The sequence below is a fragment of the Oryzias melastigma genome, linkage group LG9, assembly GCF_002922805.2.
Source record: "Oryzias melastigma strain HK-1 linkage group LG9, ASM292280v2, whole genome shotgun sequence".
Taxonomy (NCBI): Eukaryota; Metazoa; Chordata; class Actinopteri; order Beloniformes; family Adrianichthyidae; genus Oryzias; species Oryzias melastigma.
This window is the reverse complement of record NC_050520.1, coordinates 23,485,195-23,510,493: the sequence shown is the minus strand read 5'-3', so window position 1 is coordinate 23,510,493 and position 25,299 is coordinate 23,485,195. Positions and strand designations below refer to the sequence as shown.

Sequence of the window (25,299 nt, the reverse complement as noted above, 5' to 3'; positions counted from 1 at the left end):
ACCAAAATATATTGTAGTCTTGAAACTTTGTCCTATTCCCCCACTGATGAAATAGATCACATTCCACAGAAAGATACAGGAATTAGTCCGTGGAGACCCTTTCACTTTAACTATGCGCTCGTGTGAGTATGTTAACACACCTGCAGGTATGTAGGTCTGTCTGCACAACAGGATGTTAGTGAATCCACATAAGTGTTCAGTAGAATGCTATAAAAGTCAAAAACCAAATCAGACCCACAGGAGTATTTTCACACACACACACGCACACAAATCCCAGCCAGGAGAAGGCAGTAAAAGTGTTATGTGTTCTCCGGGAGCACTTTGAATGGAAGAGTCTCAACATGACTCTGTGTCTGCTTTGACCGTCTGTGAGACGTCTGCAACGAGAGGCCAGAGGTTACCTACTGATTTTCGTTATTAAGTCACTGAATCTTACTTCAAGTTTAATTTTTTTCTGAGAAGAATAACATTTTGTAACCCTAAAGGGCAGTGTTTACATCTACAAATTATTTTTTTTAATTACTAACTTACATGATACTAGTAAAGTATTGCTGTCCGTTGATAAAGGAGAACTTCTAGAAAACATTTTAACAAGATCTGAATGAGTTTTGATTTTTTTTTTTTTTTTTAGTCCCTCGCTTTATAGTTTTTTAGTAGTTAGGGATTAGAGCAGGAATTCAGACATAGCTCTAGAGTTAGTATGAACACAATTTATAGCCTAAAGTCTGACTGACGTACAAATTTAATTCCGACTTCTCCATCTTGCTTACACTTTATAGTTTCTGTGCCTTATATAGGACATAATTTTGAAAAAAGACCATTAATGACAGTGCACTTTTTCATGCACCCTACAGTGCTAACAAATAAAGTAGTTGGCTAACTTTTCTTACAACTATTACACTATTTGCTAGCAACTGCTCACTGTAAAACTGCAAGACTCACAGTGACCAACATATTACATCCTGATTACAGTAAAACATTAGGAATTAGACATGTTTTATTGTTATTTTTGGATCAAGCAGAAACAATGAAGCTAACATTTTATCCTGTTGTTTTTGCTCCTTTTTATCCCTGCAACAGGTGTGGGTTTGAAGTCTTAATTGCTCTTTTATCTATAATTCAGTGCAAAGTGAAAGCGAGTGCTTTGAAACATTTGCCTGCCTTCAGCAAAATTAAAATGAAACATTCCAGACCAGTTTTCTGTATTTCATTTTAGACTATTTGAGGTTCTGGGGACGATTCCTCTATTTATCAGCTTTATATTTTACTGTTTTCTGCATGCTAGTTGACTGTACTGTTACAATAAAAAGACTGCTGCATGATCTAAAAACATAAAAAACATGGAAGTTGGTGATTCTACATTCAATGTGATTATGAACATTCATGCCGACTGTTTTCTTCATGATGGCGCCAATCTTAAAAAAAAGACTTGAAGCAGGTTGATGGATATATAATTAATTTGAATCCTTATTTAGTCCTTTTGATGTTTACACCAAGGTCAGATGTCTTTTTACACTAACAGTTTTCTTTAGCTAAATTCTGTTCATTTTTCCTCACTTGTGAAGAACTGATGCAAGGAGAAAAGAACTATTTAAGAGTTTAGTTAAAGTTATTGCCTGGGAAGTCATTACTTGGAATTAATGCATCAATACTTGTATTACACAAAAAGGAGGCAACGCTATATTGCCGCCTGTAAACTGCTCCAACTCTTTTTTTTTTTTCTTTTCCAGACTCGTTAAAAGTCTGTCTCACTGGAAGATTTTATTTTAATTATGCACCCTTAGAGGCATACAACCATTGCAGGAGAAGGGAAAACAAAAGAGAAAAAAAAATCAACAAAGCAAAAAAACAATTAAAATGCTAATTGTTTTGCATGTTGGTAAAATCTAGAGTCAAGTCTGCAGGCCTTCTTGGGAGCATCCTCGAGGACTCTTATTGCATTAGCAGAAAGCGACTGAACTGAAGAGAAAAAGCCGTGCTTTTACAGTATTTCTGCAGACGTGCATCGTACCGCCGCAAAGCTTTACGATTAATGTGAACTGCTCCTGTGGGGGCACAAGACTGGATCGCCACATGGACTTCTGATTGACAGCTCATCAGAACTGCAGGCTCTGATGTGATGGACGGGTAACCTCTTGCATTAAAACATTCCAATGTGACGACCCGCTAGTGCTGAGTAAACAGAAAATATAAACACTGGTTATTTAACGAGCCTCCGCCTCTCTATCCACCCCTCCCAAGTCTTGCCCTCAGCCTGCACCCCTCCTCCAGCAATCCCTGACTCTTTACACATTAAGTATGCATTGATTCAGCTTTCCCCTGTGTTATAAATACAGCATCGATCTGGCCCACGATCGATAGACTCATTCACATGCATAGAGCCACTTTGATAACTCTGGTACTCAGAATAGCATCTTTCTCCCTCTCTCCTCTTCTTGCTCCTCCTCAGTAGCGCCACATAGTGCTCGTCATCATTCATTGTTTTTTCTATAAATACATGTGTGAAGTCATTGGATCATACAAGCCCTTTAAATAAAAGACATTATGGGATCCATAACTTATCTAATGTTCATGTAACTTTCATTCTATTTAATAATAATATTGATTCCTTGTAGTTCAGATCAGCAAAGTCAATCACAGTGTTATACACCACTGCTGATGTAAATTGACTGTTTTCAGGAACTAAATATTTAAAGATAATAAATCTTTTTGTATTATTTTTAATTGAATAAAAACAAATACTTTAAAGTTTTGAGGCAATGTGTTAATGTTTTTAAAGACCCACTCCAATGAAAATTATGTTTTTAGTGTTTTTAACATGTTCTTGTAGCGTTTTTCTATTGATGAAGGACACACACACACACCCCTAGATACTGTATTTAAATATATATATATATATATATATATTATAAATTATAACTGTTTTTCTTTGTATTTCTTTATTCAAATTGTTGTGAAGCAGATGAAAAAATGCCACATGAAAAAGCTTGTAGACATCTAGATCCATTGATGTAATCTTTTTCCTCCTCTTAGCTGCCATTTTGGCCAAAACCGTACAGCTCCAATGTTGCTTGCCCTTTTTGTTGGGCTTGTTAGGGCTGTAAGCTAGCGGGACAGAGTTCACAAAAAGAGATGATGGGAATTAAAGGCAGGCTCACTCCATGCAAACAGTCATGCCCACAACTCAATTTTCAAATTAACTACATCTGTACTAGAAAAAAACACAGATTGTTGGGGTTTTGGCTAAAAAAAATTCAAAAGACCACTTGGAATGCTTTTATAGTACATCAAAAGATGATGGTAGTAGGACTTCAAGCAATAACTCCATTTTGCCAAATAAAATACTTTCATAGTGGTATTACTTGACCCCATATATTGTAAACATCAACAATAATACTGATGGTGATATCTGAAAACTATCTAAACACCAATCTTTTGCACAGGGATTTTATAATATATATCATAAATAACACACCTTAAAGAATTTTAGAGTTAAAAAAAATATTTTTATGCTCATATCAATTTTTGCTCACAGCAAAATTTATCTAAATTAAATATGGAAGACAGGGGCAAAAATTGTTTCACATTACTGGTGGTTTATTTGAGCTTAGATGAGCAGAACTTTTTCAAAAGCAGAAGCTTCATTAAAATCAAAGAACTCAAATGTTTATTGCTGGCTGATAGATCCATATTTATTTCATTTCACTAAAAGGCCTGGGCAAAAAGAAAAAAAAAACCCAAACAAGCAAATAAAAATAAGCGCATGTCTTCAAGGATACTTAAATATGCATTTACTGTCAAAAGAAGATAAAAGCAAATTTAACTTTTAATCAGGCTTCATGTTTTCACCTTGAGAAAACATCCATGAATGTTTTGCCATAACCCAAATAAACACAAGTAAAATCTGTTTTTTTCCATCTTCAGAACATGCACTTTGAGAGAAAATTTTAGATAATTGCCTTTTTGCTCACATTTTTTTGATCAAGCTTCTAGTTTGTTTTTTTTTTTTTGAGGTTATCCTAACCTCCTCTCACATCTCTGGAGGATATGAAGGCTGAGGAAGCTTGTTGATCCTTACAGCCGTTTGTCCCTGTTGTGCACTTAAGTAGCTCCTCATTGCTTTTATGGGCACTCACTAAAAACTGTCTTGTAAAAAGCTGTTCCTGGGGGAGGAGGAGAGGTGAAGACATGCCTTCACTCTTTTATTAGTTACACATTTTTTTGTGTTTTTTTTTTCTTTAGGAGTGATAAGGATGGATCAGGAAATGAGAACATCAGAGGAACAGGAGTAAGACAGATTGAGATGGTTTAGACACATGGAGAGGATGGGCAGAGATAATGTTGGTTCAAGGATGCTGAGGTTGGAACTACCAGGAAAGAGGCCTTGAAGACCAAAGAGTAGGTTTATGGATGTACTGTGTTTCAAGGCCCAATTCAAATTCTTCCCTTCTCCCTACTCCTCCATTTGTAGGAGAATTTGTAGTGGCAGGGTTGTCCGAAATGTATATTTGAGCACCGTAAGCTCAATGCTAATGCGCTAACTACTACTACTGGATCATGTGGCTCTTTTAGCATTAAAGGTTGCAGATCTCTGGTCTAGGTTTGAACAAAAATATTGAAAAAAATATTCTATAGTTTAATAATAGCGACCAGCATTTGGTATGGGCACAACACAAGAATATACAATAGATACTAGCATATAAGAATATATTTATGTGGACGTGAACCCTTTAACTACCCAACAAAACCAAAATCAGTTAAAAAAAAAGTTTTTTTGCCACTTGTTGCCTTGGGAGAGGAATAAACATAATTGTTTTTAAATACACGTCTTATATACATGCTCTACTGTTTGGAGCAGGCAGTTAAAAATATTTTAATAGTGAACATGGTTAATTATATATTTAAATGCTATTATCACAAAAAATATTATTTTTGTATATTGTGAATAATAACTATAATTATTTTACTATTCTAGGAGCAAAATTATAGCGTTTTTGGGCAAAATTTAATAGGCTAACCTTCTTCATTGTTACCATTATTGTTGTTATTAGTATTATTATTATTATTGATACGTTTGTATCACATAGATTGTATTTAAATTAACATGTTTGAAACAAGTTTAATGTAAAATATAACTAAAGAAAAATCATGTATTTATGTTGTTTTCAGATTATTTAAAGTTGATTTGATTTACTTTTAATAAATATCAGACAGTTGGACAGTTTTTGATTGAATCCTCTTTTTAACTTTATTTTACACACTTATTGTAACCATCTGGGGTGAAAACTGATGGAAGATGTTTGACGCAGTTATATATTTATAGTTTCTCCTCTTAGTGGTAACATTTTGAATAAATGAGAAGAGTCAATATGAAACGAGCCTTTAAGGAACATTCAGCCGCACATTCAGAATGACTCCTCTTAATGTCAGAACCTCACTTTACATTAGGCAAAGTGTAGAACAAGCAGACAGATAATGTCATTTTGCGGCCGGGCTTTGCAGCTGCTCCATTTTGACGGGGTCAGGGGTGGAGGGGGTGTGTGGCGGTGGGGGGGTTCGGTTGGCAGTGTCTTTCATCTTAAAGATCAACCCTAATTGTGCCAGTGCGTGCAGGAAGACCCTGTCATCCTCAGCAAAACTGTAATTGGCTTCAACTTAACTTAACCTCTCTGCAGCCGTATAGTAGAAAATGACATTATAAATGGGTCTTTTGTAAGGCAACACAATCTTAGAAATTGCTGCAAAGCTCTCCCATTTAAGACTTCTTTTTTTTTTAACAATTACTGCATCAGACTGGATAGTGCTCGGGTGAGCGGCATCTCTGTGCAAGAAAAGGAAATAAACTTCTAGAGTTGCTCGGGAGATGTTCAAATTGAATTTACCCTCATCTGTCAAGACATTTCATTTGTTCACCAAAAGAAAGAAAAATCCACCTCCATCATTACTCTCCATTAGTACGCTCAAATTCTGAGATTATTACTGCTCAGGTGAAAGGCTGTACTTCTTTTATGCTTCAAAGACATGCAAATCTCTCTGCCTGTGTCTTCCACTTTCATTCCAATCGACCAGGCTTATTAAATACATTACGGAGAATCAAAGTTGAGGTGTGCTTTGATTGCATTCAAAGATAGTGATGATAGGAGCTAGGAAGGAAAAAAAAAGATGCCCGAAGCACTCTCAGGTCTGAACAATTCTTTTTAACAACATTTTCAGAATTTTGCCCTGTGAGCATATTTGTTCATATTTACTTCCTTGTGCAAAGTCTGGTGTTCGATTCCACTTAAAAAAAACTCACCAGAAGACTCAAGATTCCACTCTACCTCTTGTCTGACCGAACTCCAATTTCCTCAAAAGGGGTCTGACACACACTCGGGGCAAGTCCAGGCGCCTGGGATCTAATGTTTTTATTTAGGTACAGAATCCTTTTGTGGAGGCAGGGTTTAGAGTGTTATCTTTGCACTTGTTCTCTGTATTTAGTTTCAGTGGCTGCTTGTTTAAGCTTTAGAATGTCCTGTTTGAGCCCCAGGTCTGTTTGTTTAGGGTCAGATATGTCACAGATTGTGGTTTAAAATATGCCGCCGCGTCATGTTAGTCAGGCCTGTTGAATAGTCACATAGCATTTCTTTATTTACAGCAATTGATTGTTACATAACTTGTCCTTCTTTAACTTGTCCTTGTTTTTTTTTTTTTATTATTCCCCTGGTATTTTGTTGCAGCTTAAAAACTTTAATTTCAGGCATAAATGTAAAAAAAATCTGAGATGTGAGCTCCTCCCACAAGACGTACTCATACTAGTTAATGACTACTTAGCTTTGACTTTTATTCTCAATGTCTTGTTCGTTAGGCCATCGGGTCTGCGTGGTCTCTGCTGCAGTACACGTCTGTGTAAACATGGTGAACTTAGACTCTTCAAACCTGTGGCGTTACTTATCCTCCTGTGACGTGTTAACTTACTGTAGTATCCAGTTCTGGAGTATTCTCAGTGTAAACTATTTTGTGCTCTATAAAACAGATCGCAGATGAGGATTTCCTCATTACCTCTACAGGTACATTCATACCAAACACGAATTGCGTGACAGACAGCCACACCCGTCGTTCAGATTGCACGACAGGACTTCAGAGTTCTTCAACTTGCGTCTATACGATTGACTTGACATTGAAACTGGCCGTATCAGCAGCTCAAATCACGTTTGGTGTGAATTCCCCTTAACACTTGTGCAAAGATGGTGACTCTACTGTGGTGGATTGCCACTCATCCAATCATCCATACTGCCCATATTTCGCCTGCATCCACCCACAAGAGCAGTAGTGTCTGTCTGGTTCACACCGGAGGCGGAAGTGCTGCGAAGCAGTGTGCGGGTGGAATGCTTGCAATTTCCGCTTTAACTCCAGTTTACACCCGACAAACATTTTTCCACGACAGGCGATTCTGCTCAGCTGTGGTTATTTTTTTATGTTTTATTTTTTTAGAATCATCAGACACACACAGGGTGTGTTAAGGCAGAGGTGTCAAACTCATTCAGTCCGTCTGATACCAAGAGGGCCGGACCAGTAAAACAATAGCAAAATAACTTATGGTCAGCTTGTTATCTGTAGATTTGTTTTGTTTTTTCTCAGTTGGAAAAATGCCTCAAACAACCTAGTAGCCAAAAAACGTATCATTTTTACAGCTGTTACTATTATTTTCTTTTTGACTATGACATTTTGGTAATTGTGGTGTCACATCTTTTTATAGCAACTTAACAGTGGTTGGGCTGACAGGGAACCAAATTACATCTTACCCAGACATAGGACCGGACGCACTTGCAAAGAAATGCTGTTTATTTCTTGATCTCTTGTTATGGCGATATTTCTTTCCCTTTGCTTCCCCTAGTGGTGGAGTTGTGCATTGCTGCCATTTCTTTAAATGACCATAACTCGCCACAGAAATGGGCAAGAAAATTGTTTTTGTTTTGTTTTTTTTGACGTCGTTATATTTTTTTCTCTTCATGACTGGGCCGGATTAAACCCTCTGGAGGGCCGGATGTTTGACACCCGTGTTAAGACAATAATTGTTACTCACCAGTGGGGAGTTAGTAGGAGACATAATTTATGAGGAACTTTGCTCAGAATGAATAGATTCTCAGCCTGTTGTGTTGCTATTTAATTAGTTTTTGCTGTTGAATGGACATCATCATCATCATCCAGTGCTGCCCTTGTATGTTTTTTCTCCACAATTTTGTTTTGCTTTATTTCAGTGCCTTTAATTCAAACTTACTTTTTAAATATTGATCTATAAATAGTATTGCTTGTACTGTTAGCAATCTGGAGGCCTGTGTGTCACCTCACCTGAGATTTTTCCGCACATGCAATCCCTTTCTCACTATGGCATCAACAGCAAAGTATACCCAGTCAGAAACATGCTCCATGGTTGTGGGGTATTCACAGTGCGTACTTAGACATTAAACAAAGATCTATCTCCATTCTTAATGTGCCTGTTCCCATTAATGTACGTTACTTCATTTAGCACCAATTAGATTTTCAGTTCCCTTTCTGCTGCTAATGCCCGGACTTGCGGAGGCAATGCCAAATTAAGCTCTAGATCTTCATTGCAGGCTGCAAACCAATTGATTTAGCCCCTTAATCAATCTATTTCATTAGTTATACATTCCTCTCACCTCCCTCTCCACCTTGTCTCAGGAGCCAGCATGAGAGGAGTGACCTATCCTGGAGTGTGACACGGAGGAGAGTGATTTGAATGATAACCAAAGCTAGCGTGGCTTCAGTGGTGTTTAAAGATCATATGTAAATCAAATGTCGGGAGGGGTGGGAGGGGGAGAAATTGCTTGGTGGGATTCTGTCAGAAAACAATTTAGTGATCGTTAAAAGGGATGCCTCGCCATTGCACAAACCTCTGCAAATTAAATCAATGCAGCCACTGGTCTCTGCCCCTTTTCACTTCTATCAAGCCCCTCACCCCCCTCTCTATCTCCCACTCTCATTTTTTTTCCTGCATGCACTCAAGCACGCACACTTCAAGATAACCAGCCAGGAAGACAGAGAGTGAAAGCTTCACCTTAAAGATTCCCCCGGATAAGGAAGATAAGGATGCTTTTAATACTCTGAACCTTCACACTTCCAAAAAATTATGATGGAAAGTAGTGGAAGTGCTAAGCCGCCGGTGTAAATAACACAAAGGGATACGGTGCGGCACATGCACGATGACAGGCGTGATAATGCAACATGAGATGTGAGGCGACGGAAACACACCCCACCCAAGATGAACTCACCATTCCTCCTAATGAGATGAGTTACTGTAGCGGCGCAACGCGGCTTTTCTACACAAGACATCACTAGAGAAGCAGTTATGAAAAAAAAATATCTGAAATGCTAACCCCCCACCCCCTCAAGAGAGCCAGTCATGCTTGCTTCGTGTGCCTAAAGCCTCCATGCATGTGTCAATCACAGTCCCAGGGGAAAAGGCTGCATGTTTCTGAAGACTCAGAAAATAAAAACATGTTGTGAAAAATCCACATTTGGTAAATGGATGCGACAACTCTCATTGCAACTTGTTTGCAGAGTTGTGTGCCGGCGACGGTTCCTGATGTGGTTGAAAAGAAGAAGGCATTCTCTCTTTTGCAGCCTGATGTAAAGACAGGCGTGTGGGTGGGCTGGCATGTACACATGCCCACATGCACATTTGGCGTGTTGGCTGCAGGGTGCGCCTTCATAAACAACGTCACTACAAACATATACTGTTAGAGAGGGAAGAATATCAACCCCGTGTGTGGTTTTGTGAGGCTGCGGCTGCACTTTTGTTGTGGATATAACTTGCACTTAAGCTGCAACACACACGGCAGTACACACTCATTGTGCATGCTTGTCAAATGGCACCTGATATCCGCGAGCGTCTGGGAATCAAATTAAGTGAGCAACTGCTGCAGAGGCCTCTTTCTCTTTTTTCTCACCCACCATCCGTGGGCATAATTAATTTTATCATCAGCGTCATTATTATTGTTAAATTGTTTTTCAAATTTCTTTTTTTTTTTCGCCGCTCCCCTCCCCCCCCCTTAATGCCCGCCTAGAATGCCAAGTGTATGCTAATGTGTTCTGGAGATTGCCGGTGCGCACAGAGATGGAGGGAGGTCGGTAGGAATGAGAATGAGAGAGACTCTGAGATGAGGGCGGTGGATGGAGGTGAGGCAGAGACGAGGAAGAAGGAGGAGGAGGAGGAGGGAGAGCGATGAGGTTGGGCGGCAGGTGAGGAGGGGTAGGAGAGCTGTCGGTGGTGGACTCAGGTGGGGAGAGGTGTGTGTGTGGTGGTGGGGGGGGGTGGCGCTGTCATGAGGCTCACATTACGTATTCCACCGGCGTGTTTGGAACCCAATTAATCAAGCAGAGGAGAGGAGAGATGCAGAAAGGATGAGATCGCCCTTCACGTTGATGAGGCCTGGCCGGGGCAAACGCTCAACCACCTGAGCTCCTAACAGCCGTGCAGACGCACAGGAATTATGGCAATACCTTCACTCTTTTCTCCCTCAAACACACACCAGCTCCCCTCCTCATCCTTTTCCTCATCCCCTCCTTTGTGATAATGGAATACTGAGACTCACCTTCACCGCTTCGTACATTATTTACTTTGCACTAGTTTTTCTGTTTGTGACAAAAATAATTTTCAGGAGCAATTAGTTTTTTAGGAAAAAGTAACATTTCAGCAAATGAAGATTTCTGTCTCTTTTACATTAACTTCTCATTATTAATGGTTATCATTAGAAATTGTGTCTTTCTCCGGAGATTCGGGGTCAAGCTGATGGCAGGGAGCCACCGCCAACGATCGTTGGGAAATTGACTGTGTCATAGAGAAAAAGGGGCAGAGAGGAAAACTCCAGGACCTGGTTGACTTAATTTGATTCCCCTTCCTAGAATGCAAGTCAACATATCCCGTATCTACATAGTGCTCCGCGCAAGGTCTATAAATATTGACCCTCCGTTTCCTGTGTGTGGCGTTAATGAAGCATTTAGTATACCCACAACATTATGGAGAACCTATGTAAAGCCACCTCTTCCTTTGTCAATGCTGGTCCCTCCCACACACAGACACAGAAAACAGAGAGTGCCAAGAGGAGGCTTTAAGGCGGAAAGGTGACAAATGCTTTCTCAGAATGCCATCTTAGTTAGTAGTGGTGTAACACAAGAATAGGTTTTTTTTAATGGCAAAACTTGAGACAAAGTTTTATATAAGAAAATAGCATGGCTCACAATAACTTAGTGCTCCTGTCTTTTGAACAAGAAACCAATTATGACTTAAAATCATTAAGTTTTAATGGGAAATATCTGTACAGGTAATTTTTACTAATAAATATAAAAATTTAGAAACAAGGATATCCAAACAAACATTTAAAAAAAGGAAAAATTAGCTTTAAAAGTGCTTCTTGTGAAATAGAATTACTTCAACTTGAAAAACTAGTGTAATATATGAAAATGACAAATTTTTGAATAAAATGTGAACAAAATGATAATATGATCTTAGTAGTTGGCCCTTCTCAATAAATTCTAATAAAATCTAAAACTAGCACCTATTCTTGGTACATATATCAACATTTTTGTTATCAAATGATGAAAACAAATGCCAGTCTAAGATTAATTGATTAATTGAACTTTATTTAAAATAACACCTATAAAATAGACCAAAAATAACAGGACGTTTTTTATTCTTAACCTGTAAGAACCTATAGTGTAACAGAAAAATAATTTTATTTTAAGGAAAAATGGGTCTTAATGAGTTAAATCAAGTTTTTCTATTGTCATGAAGATTATGAAGCAACGTGATTTTGACTTCTTTTAAAAATCATTTCCTTATTTCTAGACCTAGCTCTAAATAAGACACAAACAATCTTGACTGTTCTGATTTTGAGAAAAGCTAGCAGAGCTAGAAAAATAAGTTAAAACAACGTCAAACCTGGTAAACATCTTGGAAAGTCTAAAAATAAAGTTTTAAATATTTGGAAAAATCAAATAGTTTGCAGTGTCACATGATTAAAATTAAAGTCTCATGTAAAAATCCCTTTGATTGTATATATTTTTGAAACTTTTTAAAACATGAATTGTTATATTACTAGTTGTAAAAGTTTCCTATCTTTGCAAGCATATTTTTTTTTACTCTGCGTGACACTTTTGTTATTTTGAACAGCTTTGGTTAATTCCCTCAAATAAATCAGATCCTTTTGAAAGAGTGGAACTTATTTAGAAGGTTTGCTGAGCAGTTTGCATGCAGGCGGGGGCCGGAGCTCTGCATCAGATTCACCAGCTGAACGTGTGGTATGGAAACAGCTGATCTGTCTGCTGATGTTAACGTGTTCTGGATTTGACTGCCTCACGAGCAGCTTGATGGGGGGAGAAAAAAATCGATTACAGGTTTGAGCTATGATTTCAAAGCTTTAAAACCCATGTGGTACTTTCACTGTGTTTTCATGGAAATCCTCAAAATCTATATTTTGAAGCATCTGGATGAAAAAAAAACAATGTTTTGTCATTTTTAAACATTTTTCATTTCAAATATGGTAAAAGTACATAAAATATTGAAGTAAATCAAGCTGAAGCATCAATTTCTAGAATCAGTGGAGAATTTCTCCTTTCAGAACTGAAGTTTTTGCAAGTAATTAGACCTAAAATCCATCAGAATGGTTATAGAAGATAAACCCATATTTAGTTTTACCAAATCAAAAGTTTAACTACTACAGAAACTTGGTGAGAACCAAATGAACGGCTCAGTCAACTGTTGGGGGGTATATTTAAGTTTTCTGGAGGTTAGGGGAGCTTTTGCGCTTTTCTACAAATATCTGCAGGTTCATATTTGAGCTTTGTGAGTATACCACCTCAATGCAACTTGTGGAAAAAGCACAAGTTTTACAATCAATTTACATGTTGGGGTGACTTTCATGACTTTATTTCAGTCAAGCTCATATGTTCTGATGCATAAAAAAAAAAAAAGCTGCTGTTTGCATTTTCGGGAAACAGCAAACAGACATTTGACCCCTAGCAGAAGTTTATTTTGCCCAAAGGCGTGCACATCTCCCCCGACTGCTTTATTATATCACACGCCGAGTGTGAAGGACAGTTTCCCAAATATGTCCTCTTGGAGTTTCTCCTCTGTCACATCACTTGCCACATCTCTGCTGCTGCAGCCCTTGTCTATCACCCCCACTTCTCACCTGTCACCCCCTCACCTCACAGCCAAACACCCTCCTTCCTTTTTTTTCTTTTTTTTGGGGTGGAAAAATGAAATAATTTTGTTGTGGGGTCCCCGGGCGGTTTTGTAATTTCATGCCTGTGTATGATAATTTTATGCTGTCCTGCATCGCGTAACTCAGGGCTGCCAAATGCTGACAGGTGATAAATACGATCTTTTCCGCCCCGTGTGCAACAGACCTGAAAAAAAGAAGGAGAGACACAAACAGGAAAGGGGGGAGGAAGCGGTGGGGGGGTAGAAGGTGTGTTGAAGGGGGGGTAAAAGGAAAAGGGGTTACTACTGCAGCACACTGGCTGAGGCCTCGCTGGAGACAGAGTGTGTGGCGGTGTCGCTTGTGTTGGAGCAATTTCACGGCTTCCCTCACCAACACACTTTCATTCACTTACAAGCTGCTTCCCCACATCTTCCTTATCTCCGCTTCCCTCTACCTCTTTATCCCCCATCAATTTCACTCTCCCCCACATTACCCCTTCCTCTGCCCTTCCCATCTCCGGAGAGACGGGGCGGACCAGAACCTTGAAGCTGCCTTAAACAGCAGGTATAGTGATTTATGCTTTTTTTTTTTTTTTTTTTTTGCATTTGCCTAAAGTATCGCGGGAAACGTATAAGAATGTAGGGAGGCATTTATGGGGCGAGGAGGGCAACAGCCAGAGAGGGGGAGAGACAAGAGGGCAGGAGAGAGACCCAAGCATGGAGGACTGATGGCTTCCTAAGTGACGTAATTATCCGCCTCCGTGCATCGCGCAGTTTGAATGATGATATCCAGAGGACGAAAAAAAATAAGTTAGGACTATGCACACGTGTCACATGTACAGAGAACACCATGACCTTCACCAATACTTTCATGTCATGTGCAATATAGTTTATAGGTTATGGCAAACACAGACTAAATACAGTTCTGTTGTCTAGATTATGACTTTTTCCCCAATGCATGAAATTCCCCCTTTTGACCATGAATGTGTTTTTTAATGTAAAAAAAAACAATGCAATAATATTTTTCTCAGCATATCTGTTGATTCTGCCCCACGTCCAAGGAAATCCACTTAATCAATCAAGGGATGCTGGGGGGGTCTGCATCTCAGCGGTTCCAAGTCATTAAGCAGTCAGAAATTAATTGACTTCACGGTGCTTAGATGGCTGAGCGTGGGTTTAACCCCGTCGCAGCAGCCTCTTTGAGTGTTATACTGCCAGCTACAAAACGGCTTCGTTACAACCCTGTTCAAGTCAGCAAGATGTAACTCATAAGTGTGATGAGCTCGAGGTGATAACATGGTGATAAAGTTTCCCATGATACGTTGTAAAACAGAAGACTCATAATGCACGCTTCACCTTTAACACCCAGCGTGCTTTAAGCATTAACAATAATTTGGTTACTGTGAAGAAGGGAACATCGGTAAATATAAAGATGTTTTTTTTTTCTTCAGCTCAACTCATTCACAACACACACACTCATGTGGACGTCCCTGCTCAGGGCTCTGGTTGACCTCTCTGTTCGATTTCTCTTTCAGATTCCAATCCAATTGTAGCCTCCAGAGGGAGAGCGGAGTAGAGGAGGAGCAGGAAATGAGGAGGGGAACATCAAACACAACAGGAACCCACAGAGTGCTCCGTGTCCTTGTGTGCAGCTGAAGCTCTGCTCAAGGGAACGAGGGCTCCGTGCATTATTCCTGGTGTTCTGTTTTGCTGAAATCAAGGCCGTTCATTGGAGAGGGACTGCAGGTTTAGGGCCATGTGTGGTACGGATTTCTTTGAGTTTTCCATGCATCACTCCTAGCAGATTCTGATATGATGTGGCAGGTTGACTGGATGAAAGTGAAGGTATACCTTAAGACAAAAACCTATGCAAAGAAGTGATTTATTATTGCTTGCTTGTTTTTTGTGAGCCTCGTTAAACAGTTTTTGCGAGTGTGGAGCAGCTTCGTCAGAGTTGTCATAGTGACACCAATTGGTGCCCGGGATCTAATCTGTTATTATCCTAGTGTGTCTGGAGTCAAAGTTGATGTTTACCTTTCAGCTTATCCCATCAAGAGTCGCTATAGCAAATCACTGCTTCGCACTTGTGGTTTGGGAGAAAGTTTTTAAGCCGGATGTCCTTCTTGACACAACCCTGTATTTGCAAGGCACAGGGAGACCCAGTTAGGGAGCAGCATCAAGGGTCTTTCCTATGGACCTACACTGGATTGAAGCTCATTGCACATCCTAGGAATTGAACCCAGGGTTTCCTGAAGGTTGTTGTCAAAAACAACAACTGGAAAAAGCAGCAATGTAGAATCATCATAGAACATTTATTAACCAGAGACATTTTGAATGGAAACATAAAAGTAAAATAGTAAATGGTTTATACTTGTATAGCTCTTTCCGACCTTCTCAGAAGGCTTAAGGAGCTTTACAGTCACAGTTCCATTCACCCATCCACACACACACATTCACACACTGATAGCAGTTCAATTGCCTAACTGCCGCTGTAGCTCCTTAATGACAACGCTGCACATGGTTTCCCAAGTATGGGCGCATTTCAATGTCTTCATTGTCATGAAACACAGTGAAAACTACAAAAGCAGATTACACAGAACAGTTGGGCCCAATCTGAAATCTTCGCTTCTCCCTTCCCCTCCATTTGAAGGGGCAGTTTTAATGCAAGTGTGTCCGGGATATTTTTTTTTTCAATTCCACCCTCCAAGCAGAGGGATACAAAGTCCTCTGTCACGAGGGTGTAGGATTGAGAGCGAACGCATGAACCTGACATCTAAATTCCACAAGTTCTCAGGAACTCTCGTGTTGCTAGCGTTATACACAACTTCCATATAACAATGCAATGCAAATTAGTATTACACAAAATAAAACCTATTTTATATATTTTAATAACACTCATTTTCAATCAAAAGTACTCCCTTTAAACAAAAAAAAAAGAAAACAAACAACTTTGTAACTTTTCAGTGGCACTTCAATACATGGTCAAATTCTCTGCACCATGATTGCGATCATAGACTCTATTTTGTGCTCACCGGATGTCACAGAATGTAAACCTTTGCTATTTTTTTTTTATTTCTTTTTTTTGGCCTAACAATTTATCTGCAACTTATCTGAAAGTGAACAACACAGAGGTTCACTTCCAAGAGTTTTTTTGCAAGTGAAGTTGGACTAGATTTTACTTGGTCTTCATTGAGGTACAGAAAAGCTTTAAACCTTCTCCAAGAAAGCAAACAGGAAACAAACCAATCCAAACAGTTTTAGTGTGAATAACCATACAACAATCCGTTTTCCAAACCTGTTTAACTCCTATCAGGGTTACAAGGGCGCCGGAGCCTGTCCAAGCCTGGGCAAAGGTGGGGTAGACCTGGACAGACAATTCCTTTGCATCGCCACACAACAACAACCCTCGCTTCCATCCAAATGTGGGGACAATTTACAATGACCAATTGACCAAAGAACATTTTTGGAACTTTGGGAGAAAGCCAGAATGCCAGGAGAAAACTCACACATGCATATGGATAACAGTTGAACTCCGCACATAAAGAACCCATTTGGGATTCAAAGCAGGTCCCTATTGACTACTACACCACCATGCAGGCCCATATAGTGTGAATAACCCCTTAGAAATTGAATTGCCACTTGTGCACACCTTCACTTTCCCGTCAAATAGTGTAATTTGGAGTTAAATCTTTGATTTTGACAAATGCACAAAAAAAAAAACTTTAGGCTCATTGGGTTGCTGGAGCCTATCCCAGCTACTGTTGGGCAAACGTAGGATACAGCCTTGACATGTCACCAGTCTGTTGTAGGGACACACACTCATATTCACAGGTAGAGATGCCAGTTAACGTACAAAGCATGTCCTTAGACTGTGGGAGGAAGCCATAAAGCCCAGAGAAAACCCGCACAAGCTTAAGGGCAACATGAATACTCCACACAGAAAGATCCCAACCAGAATTTAAACGAGGGCCTTCTCACTAAGAGGCGAGAGTGCTAACAACTACCCCATCATGCAGCCCATGCTATGTTTAGTACATGTCTTTTCTTTGATGAAGAGCTCAAGGACAGACTTTACACCACTTAATTCTAACAACCAACTTCATATGACAACACCTTCTCGCCCCAACAGAACATAACCCAAGTCATTTTGACCATGGACCAAATACAGACCACCAATATTATCGCTATTTTAATTATTTTTAAGGCATGAGAAATACAAATCTAGATGTATTACTAGCCCATAATGAAGAGCTAAACTCAAGTTTCTTCAGTACACTGGAATAAACCGTGGTGTAAAGGATGAAAAAGTCAATACATTTAATGCATTTTGCATTAGAAAAGTAGTTCTTTATGCGGTGACTTTGACCTAAACAAAATGTGGCTGCAACAGACGAGGCATCCTGGACGAATCATTAAAACTGTGTACTCCCAGCAAAGTTCCCAGCGAGCTTAATAAAACAGCATGATTAAAATTCAAGCAGGGATGGTAGTTATCCCGCACAATGGCTGTCTGCTTAATATATAGCGGTATGCAGGCCCGGGGTCTCTTTGTCCCAGGCCTCAGTGCTCACAGAGAGCAAGGTCTTTTTTACATTTTCAGCCAGTCTGAGAAAACAACCTGCTCAGACATTCATGTCTCCCACCAGAGGAGAGTGCTGGATAAAGGGGTTAGGCTCACCTCTGCTGGAAACCCATCGCGTTAAAAAGCAACTTTCTTTTTTAATCATGTATTTTCTTTTCCCCGTCTGTCCCTTACATTATGTGTTGGCTTTCCATTTTTGTTTTTTAGCATTACATCTTCAGTGAGTTTCAATTAAAGTGCAGTCCATCTCAAAAGAACTGAATTGAGAAGTAGTTTATCACTTCAGGAGCTTGTGAGATTTTGTGTGTTACTCCAAAAGTCTGCAGAGTGTGCGCACCCATCTGGAAGTGTGTAAGCTCTGTCAGCCTCAGCACAGGGGAACTCCTAAACGGGTCAGGTCTCTACTGATCACACAGTCAAGATAATGGTCCAAACAACCTTGACGCGAGCGAGAAGGTCCATCTATTTAATTAGAAACTTTAATATTTCATTCTTTGCTTTGCCTCATTAGAGCCCTTCCATCATGGTCTCGCAGGCACAGAAGTACCACCATGCGGTCAGTCTCTGAGGACTCCCATTGGCTAAATTTCTTGTTTATGTACCAAATCAGAAACAAATCAAAATACTGTTTCACGTTTTGTTTTAGCTTGTCATTTGAGGAAAACTTCTATTTTTTTTTGTTTTTTTTTTTTTTTTTTAGCAAGCACTACAGTGAAACCAATTTGTTTCGTTAATGTGGCATATATTAGGCCAGCCCCTGGCAATGCTCTCAACCAAACTTTTAAAACAGAAAAAGAGTTGTTGCACCATTTTAATTTAATGAACATACCACTGGAGCAAATTTAATTTAGCAAGTAATGACTACCTTTGTGTTTTTTACTATTTTATCATGTTTGCTAATCATCTGCAATACTTGATGCCCATCATTTCTCATTTCATCGTTTTTAATATCCAAACATTGAAACAGTTCTCAAAATCTGTCAATTTTTCAATCACCTCCCCAATTCATTGTATTTTCCACTGTAGGGCAGGTAAAAGCTCTCATCTGCGCCTCGTCTTTTGTATCTCTTGTCTGGCATCAAGAGGGGTTTGATCCTAGTTAGGACCTGGAAGGCTTTGGCCAATCACTCTGTCGTCCCAGAGGTGCACCGGTCGGCCGGGTAATGGGAGGCGAGAAATTGATGACAGGACATTTTGAGGGTGATTCTGTTCAAGGGCATGTCAGCCTGTCACTGCCAACACTTTAATCCCAATCTAGGTGTCAGAATGGCCACTGCTCGTGCCGCTCTCCCCTCTGTACGTACAACATGTCGTTTACGTGTCATCACTTTAAAGCACGAGATGTTCTGGTGGGAAAATGTGAATTAATCAAGCATGTTTAAAAAATGACATTAATTAACAAAAATTGATATATTTCTTGAAATTTCCTACACTATGGTTGTGCGTGATGAACGTCGAGGCACAAAAAAGTCCTCTCAAATTGTGTCGAAGAATCTGTGTGTGTGATAATGTGCGGTAAGTTATCAGTTTGTGTGTAAGCAGGCATGGAAGGGAGCATAAAATATGCAGGATAATTACCAGGAAGAGGTTGGGACGCAGATGAAAAGCCTTGTATTGATTCTTGAAAGGACCTGACAGCTCGCCTGAATGTTTTATTTCCTCCGCATTGTTTGTTTTGCATATAAAGGATTCCATTTTCTTGTGAATTTTGATTGCAGAAAAAGGCGGCAGACCCTCTGCCCGCCGAGGGGAGGACATGAGTGGCATTGAGTGTTTCGAGACAGAAAATAGATGCGCGGGTGCCTCTGACCCGGCAGTCAGGAGGTACCAAGCATGCATGAAAATGGACACAAATTGAAAAAATAAATAAATAACTACAGTAAAGATGAGCAAAAAAAAGAAAATCGCGTTTTGCATTAATTTATGATAAAAAGAAATACATATGCACACGATTAGGCAACAAAAAGTCAACCGTGAAAAGAAGTATCCGGATCTGTGGTGAGCCCACCGTGAGTGCTGGAATGCATCAGTGTGTAGCGATTCAGCCCAATGTAAACACTTGTGTGCAAGCCTCCCTCCGCTAAAGCTGCTTTCCATTTCCCTCTGGTGCCCATTTCTCCTCATCCAGACCTTTGTTCCACTGGCTACCATGGATGCAGTCCCACCGCAGGATTTCAAACAAAGCAGGCGGGATCGCCCGCCTGCAACCTGCAGCTCACGCGGTCCCCGCTGTCCTCATCGTCACGCTGCAAAGATTGCGGTCTCCGCTCCAGGCCAGTCACACACCCGAAAGAGAAATGACATCAGTAATCGTGTTACTGTCACCTCTAAGGCGTAAAATGAAACTGTTCTTCAGATTCACTCAACACATGTTTATGACATTATCCCACGTAATCCTGATTATTCACAGAGCTCTTTAACGGAATGTTTTCATTTAAAGTGAAGAGGAAAAACATCCACTCAGCTTTCAAACTTAAGTTTTGAAGTTATAAATACAACAAGTGTTGTGGTTAAGTCAAAACATCATGATCTCATCATTTCCGAATTGAATTTACTGGTCTTTGAACGTAAACAAATATACCACATTGATCTTCAAAGACATCTTTTTCCCTTAATGGCTGGAAAGGCAAAGGTCAGGGAGAGTCCCAATGCACTGCCTCTGCAGTGAATGGAGATTCTGGATCTTTAAAAGATTTATTTGGCCTTTTTTTAGTTAAAGATGCAGCTTTACTCACCACATTAAATATGATTGGCCTTTGAAGGTATTGAGTTTCAACCAACTTCCTTTAAATACTCACTCTGATCATCTTTGAGCTAAGTGTCCCCAGTGTTTTTTTATTATTATAATTGTGCTATTTTTACCCAAAATCAAAACATTTCTAGGACATATTGTTTCAATTGTTTATTAGAAAGGTACTTTTGAGTTGTGGGCGGGACTTTTGGCATAGAGTAACCCCGCCCCCTCTTCCCCTCATTGTTGCTGAGATCTTGCGTCCCAGAGAAAAAACATGGCGCTCAAAAATCAATGGCCACTCCCAAAAGCCCCTCCCGCTGCTGGAGCCGACCACAAAAAAACATTATGGCATTGACATACCAATACTGGTTACGAGATCAGTGGATTCACAGAGAAAAGGCTAAATTTTTCCTGCTTTTTCTCTGGGGGTAAACGGATGTAGTTATACAAATTTGAACACTTGTTAATATTGAAAGAAATAAAATAATTCACATTCTCTGTACCATTTGAAGCTCATATTGCACACTAAACAGTTAGACAGTTACAGTTTATCTGCATTTAAAAGCTTAAGCTCTGAAAAGTTTTGAAATAACATTTTTTGTAAGGATTTCCTAGAGTTTAGGAAATTTCCGCTTATGCAACTGGCTATATATATACTTCTGGCTAGAGATTTTCACAGGCGCCATCTTGCATGTGACCAGAGACCCCTCAAGAGCTCTGAGCAGGGAGCCTATGGCCCGCCCAGCAAATTTTCTACCTCACAAAAAACTGAATCGTAACAAAGTAATAAGACTCTTGTTTTGAGAAAAACTGTCTTATTTTCTGTCTTGCAAGAAATTTGTTTTTCAACAGCAACACTAATCTTAATTTAAGAAACCATGTTGTAGGAACAACATTTTGTTCTTAAAAATAAGAATTCTTAAAATTTTCTTACTCCATTGGGAGATTGTTTCGCTTATTTAAAGTAAATCTTCCAATGATGAAAAAAAATTAGGCCCCTTTTTTTGTGTTCTTAATGCAATTTGGAGCTTAATTTTCTTTATATCAGGAAAAACACAACAAGAATATATTAAAAGCGTTAAAAAAAACATTTTTTTGGAGTGCTTTTTTCTAATAGTTTGCCAAATAACTTGAATTTTGCCTATTTGTATTTGTTTTAATATCAACGGTTGTTTAAGATTTTTGACAAAAAGTATACAATCAGATTTGTGATCAGCAAATGAACCGACAGTCCTGTATGTATGTTCTATGCCGAGAGTCATTTCAAAAAAGAAATCTGTTGTTTCTATTTTTCTTCCCAGCCTAATCCCTTTCTGAAAAACAGACATATTCTCTGAATACATTTCTGTTTTTGTCTGCACTTTCCCAATATTTCTTCTTCACGCCCCCTGATTTGGCTGCAGCTCCTCAAACAGTTATATTTCTTGCACACATTTAACCAACAGTTCCACCTTCTAAAATGTCACTCCTCATCCCACTGTCACCCCTATTTCAAACCGTCACCCCCATCAATGCCATTTTGCTCCTCGGCTGAAAAGCAATTGAAACAATTTTTTGCAGAGAATTATTGTCCTTAATTGCAATGAAGGGCACGTTTCCCCCGTCATTCCTTGGGAGTGTTTTTCTCTCTCTGGGTGGAAATGTAGGCATTGCCACCGAGCGTGGGCTCTCTGAAAGAGGTCATAATTACATCCTTCACTATGTTCGCCGTCGGCAAGGATTTTACGCTTCATAATTATTAAATGGCAGATTCCTTCTATGTGTGTGCGTGCGTTCATGTAAGAGTGTGAGTGCTTGGCTCTGTGCTAAAAACTAGCTGAAAAAGAATTGGAAGAAACCACTTTTGAAAAACACAAAACTTTTTTTTCGGCCCCCCAATCCTTCTGTTTCTTTATTTTTCTGACAATCACACTTGGGTGCGAACAAAGTAAACAGAGCATCAAACTTTCTGCTTCTAGAACCATAGCAGATTGATTTCAAGTATCTAACAATATTAGTGATGAGCAGAAAAGAACAACAAGCAGATTCTTCTTTTTTATGCTCAGTATGGAGACATTGGTAATAAATATTGGAGAAGGCAAGAAAAGTGCCATTCTAACGAGATAAGCTCCAGTCTATTCCACTTTACCCTTTTAACATGATTTTCATCTCATAATTATACTGTCTCATTCACGGCTGTGATAACATCTCACGCTCTATATTCCTAATCGGCTTCTCATCTCCTCTTTGCTTGTTTATAGCTGCCCTGCTGATCTTGGAGATGTTACTAGCTTTCAGGAAGAATTTTACTCCTTCTCACAAAAAAATGCTAAATTATTAAAAAAGCTAAGCCATCTCAGTGCGGTTTATAACCCTTCATTCTGACTCCAACTGCACCACATTGTTGTCAAGTTTTGTTGATAATAATAAAATCTAAGACTTAGCAAAAGGAGTTTTTACTGACCACTAAGTGTCCATTCATTTTCCATACCTGCTTATTCCTATTTGGGGTCACGAGGAGGGGATTCGCATTTGAGGACCTCACAGAGAACCACACAATCATTCACACCTAAGGGACAAAGTAGAGTAACCAATTAACATATTGAGCATGTTTTTGGACTGGAGGAAGCCAGAGGGCCTGAAGAAAACCAATGGATGTATGGGGAGAGCATGTAAACGCCACACAGAAAAGACCCTACTAATTTGAACCAGGACTTTTTTACTGTGAGGCCAGAGTGTCAACCATCAGCCTGTAAACCAATAACTTTAACAAATAATTAATTTTAAATCATCTACACTTACTGGCTACTTGATTAGGCACGCTTGTTCAACTTGTTACTGCAAATCCAGTATTTCAGAAACTGCTGATCTACTGGGGCTTTCACCCACAACCATCTCTAGGGTTGACAGAGAATGGTCAGAAAACGATAAAATATCCAGTGAGCAGCAGTTCTGTGGGTAGAAATGCCTTGTTGATGTCAGAGGAGAATGACCAGACTGGTTCCAGCTGATAGAAAGACAGCAGTAACTCAAATAACCACTGGTTACAACTGAGGGAAGAGCATCTCTGAACACACAACACATCCAGCCTTGAGGCAGATGGGATCCAGCAGCAGAAGAACACACCGGGTGCCACTGCTGTCAGCAAAGAACAGGAAACTGAGTCTAAAATTCAAACAGGGTCAATAAAATCGGACAATAGAAGACTGGAAAAGCCTGGTCTGATGAGTCTCAACTTTGGCTGTGACATTTGAATGGTCCCTCCTGCTATGATTCAAAATGGTGGTGTAATGATGTAGGGGGTATTTTCATGGCACAGTGTAGGCCCCTTAGTACTAACTGAGCATAGTTACAACACCACAGCCTACCTGAGTATTGTTGCTGACCATGTCCATGCCTTTATGACCGCAGTGTATCATCTTCTGATGCTACTTCTAGCAGGTTAAGGCTCCATGTCATAAAACTGGAATCATCTCAGACTGGTTTCTTGAACATGACAACGAGTTCCCTGGACTCAAATGACCTCCACAGTCACCAGATCTTAACCCAATAGATCACCTTTGGGATGTGGTATAACGTGAGATATGTATCATGGATGAGTAGCCGACAGATCTGCAGCAACTGTGTGATGCTATCACGTCAATATACCGAACTCTCTGCGGAATGGTTCCAGTACCAAAGCAGCTCTGAAGGCAAAAGGAAGTTCAGCTCGTTACTTGCAAGGTGTACCTAATTTAGTGGCCGGTGCAAATCATAATATGTATATGCATCTGCATAAGAGGTGCTCATTTAGGCCAGCTACTCCCTTTGATCTACTTTAATCCCTTCACTGTCAGTTCAGTTTTTAAATGTTGGTTTGATGCAAATATCAGACATTTGTTTCATCCCATTGCCCCCTTTATGTTTTATCTGTTTTATGTTTGGAAAAATCTAAATGAGGTATAAAAAACGCATTCCTTATTTTTAGTGTTCTGCATACCAAGAAACCAACAGTGTTATCGGGTTTTTGAAGAAATGTTGTCCTATTGCAGGATATTGTTTTAGCAGCAACAGACTCCAAAAATTGTGGAAAGTTAGATTTTTTCCTCCTTATTTTTAATGTGATATTCTTGTTCTGATTTTGTGCACCAGCTATTCCATGGATTATGAAGTTGTGTTTTCTGACGCTGATGGGAACGTGTCAAAAGACGCATAAGTTGTGGAACAGCCATCAGGATCTGAAGTACCAGACCAAGCCGATTCCGACTGTAAAAAATAGATGTAAGCAGAAAAGAGAAAAAGTTTAGGATTGGGACATGCTGTTGCACCGAGAATACCCAAACATACAGATTCAGGTAATTCTATCCAATCTGCGCTACACTACTGTCAGGAAAAGCCTTCAGCAGCCTTGTAACAATAAAAACAAAACTCTTAACAGACTGTCACAAACAAACCTGACATCTCATCTGTGGAAGGAAATATGCAAACCCTGCACAACCATTAGGTTGTATTAAAGGAAAGGTGTTCTAAATTGTTTTGGAAAGATGTGCTGAAAAGTTGTTGAGATTATTTTTTTATGTGCGCACTTGGTTTGGATAAGAAAGAATCGTAGGTTTTTGTACATAAAAGTGGGACCAGAGACTTTCAATGGGACCTATTATTTTGAGCATTTCTATGTAACAGTTCCAGAAAGATGTCCATGAAAACATGAGCACTGTTTAGTAAATGAGGTAAACTCTTGTGGAAATAACTCACTCTAGTCAAACCCTTAGAGGTGCATAGTTAGATTTATTTTTTTTCTTAAATTACTGTAACTTTCTACTA

General features: G+C 39.5%; 1 long non-coding RNA gene across 4 annotated transcripts in view; it reads left to right on the top strand.

Annotated features, from left to right (window-relative positions):
* LOC112148890 overlaps positions 1 to 25,299 on the top strand; it is a 79,130-nt gene that overhangs the window by 32,231 nt on the left and 21,600 nt on the right. For 2 of the 4 annotated variants that reach the window (XR_002919708.2, XR_004948445.1), the window contains exon 4: positions 14,737 to 14,964. This is a non-coding gene — a long non-coding RNA (uncharacterized LOC112148890). Of the gene's footprint in view, positions 1 to 14,736; positions 17,477 to 19,501; positions 21,335 to 25,299 lie in introns of those variants that run through there. The other 2 variants (XR_002919709.2, XR_002919707.1) reach the window with 2 other exon arrangements.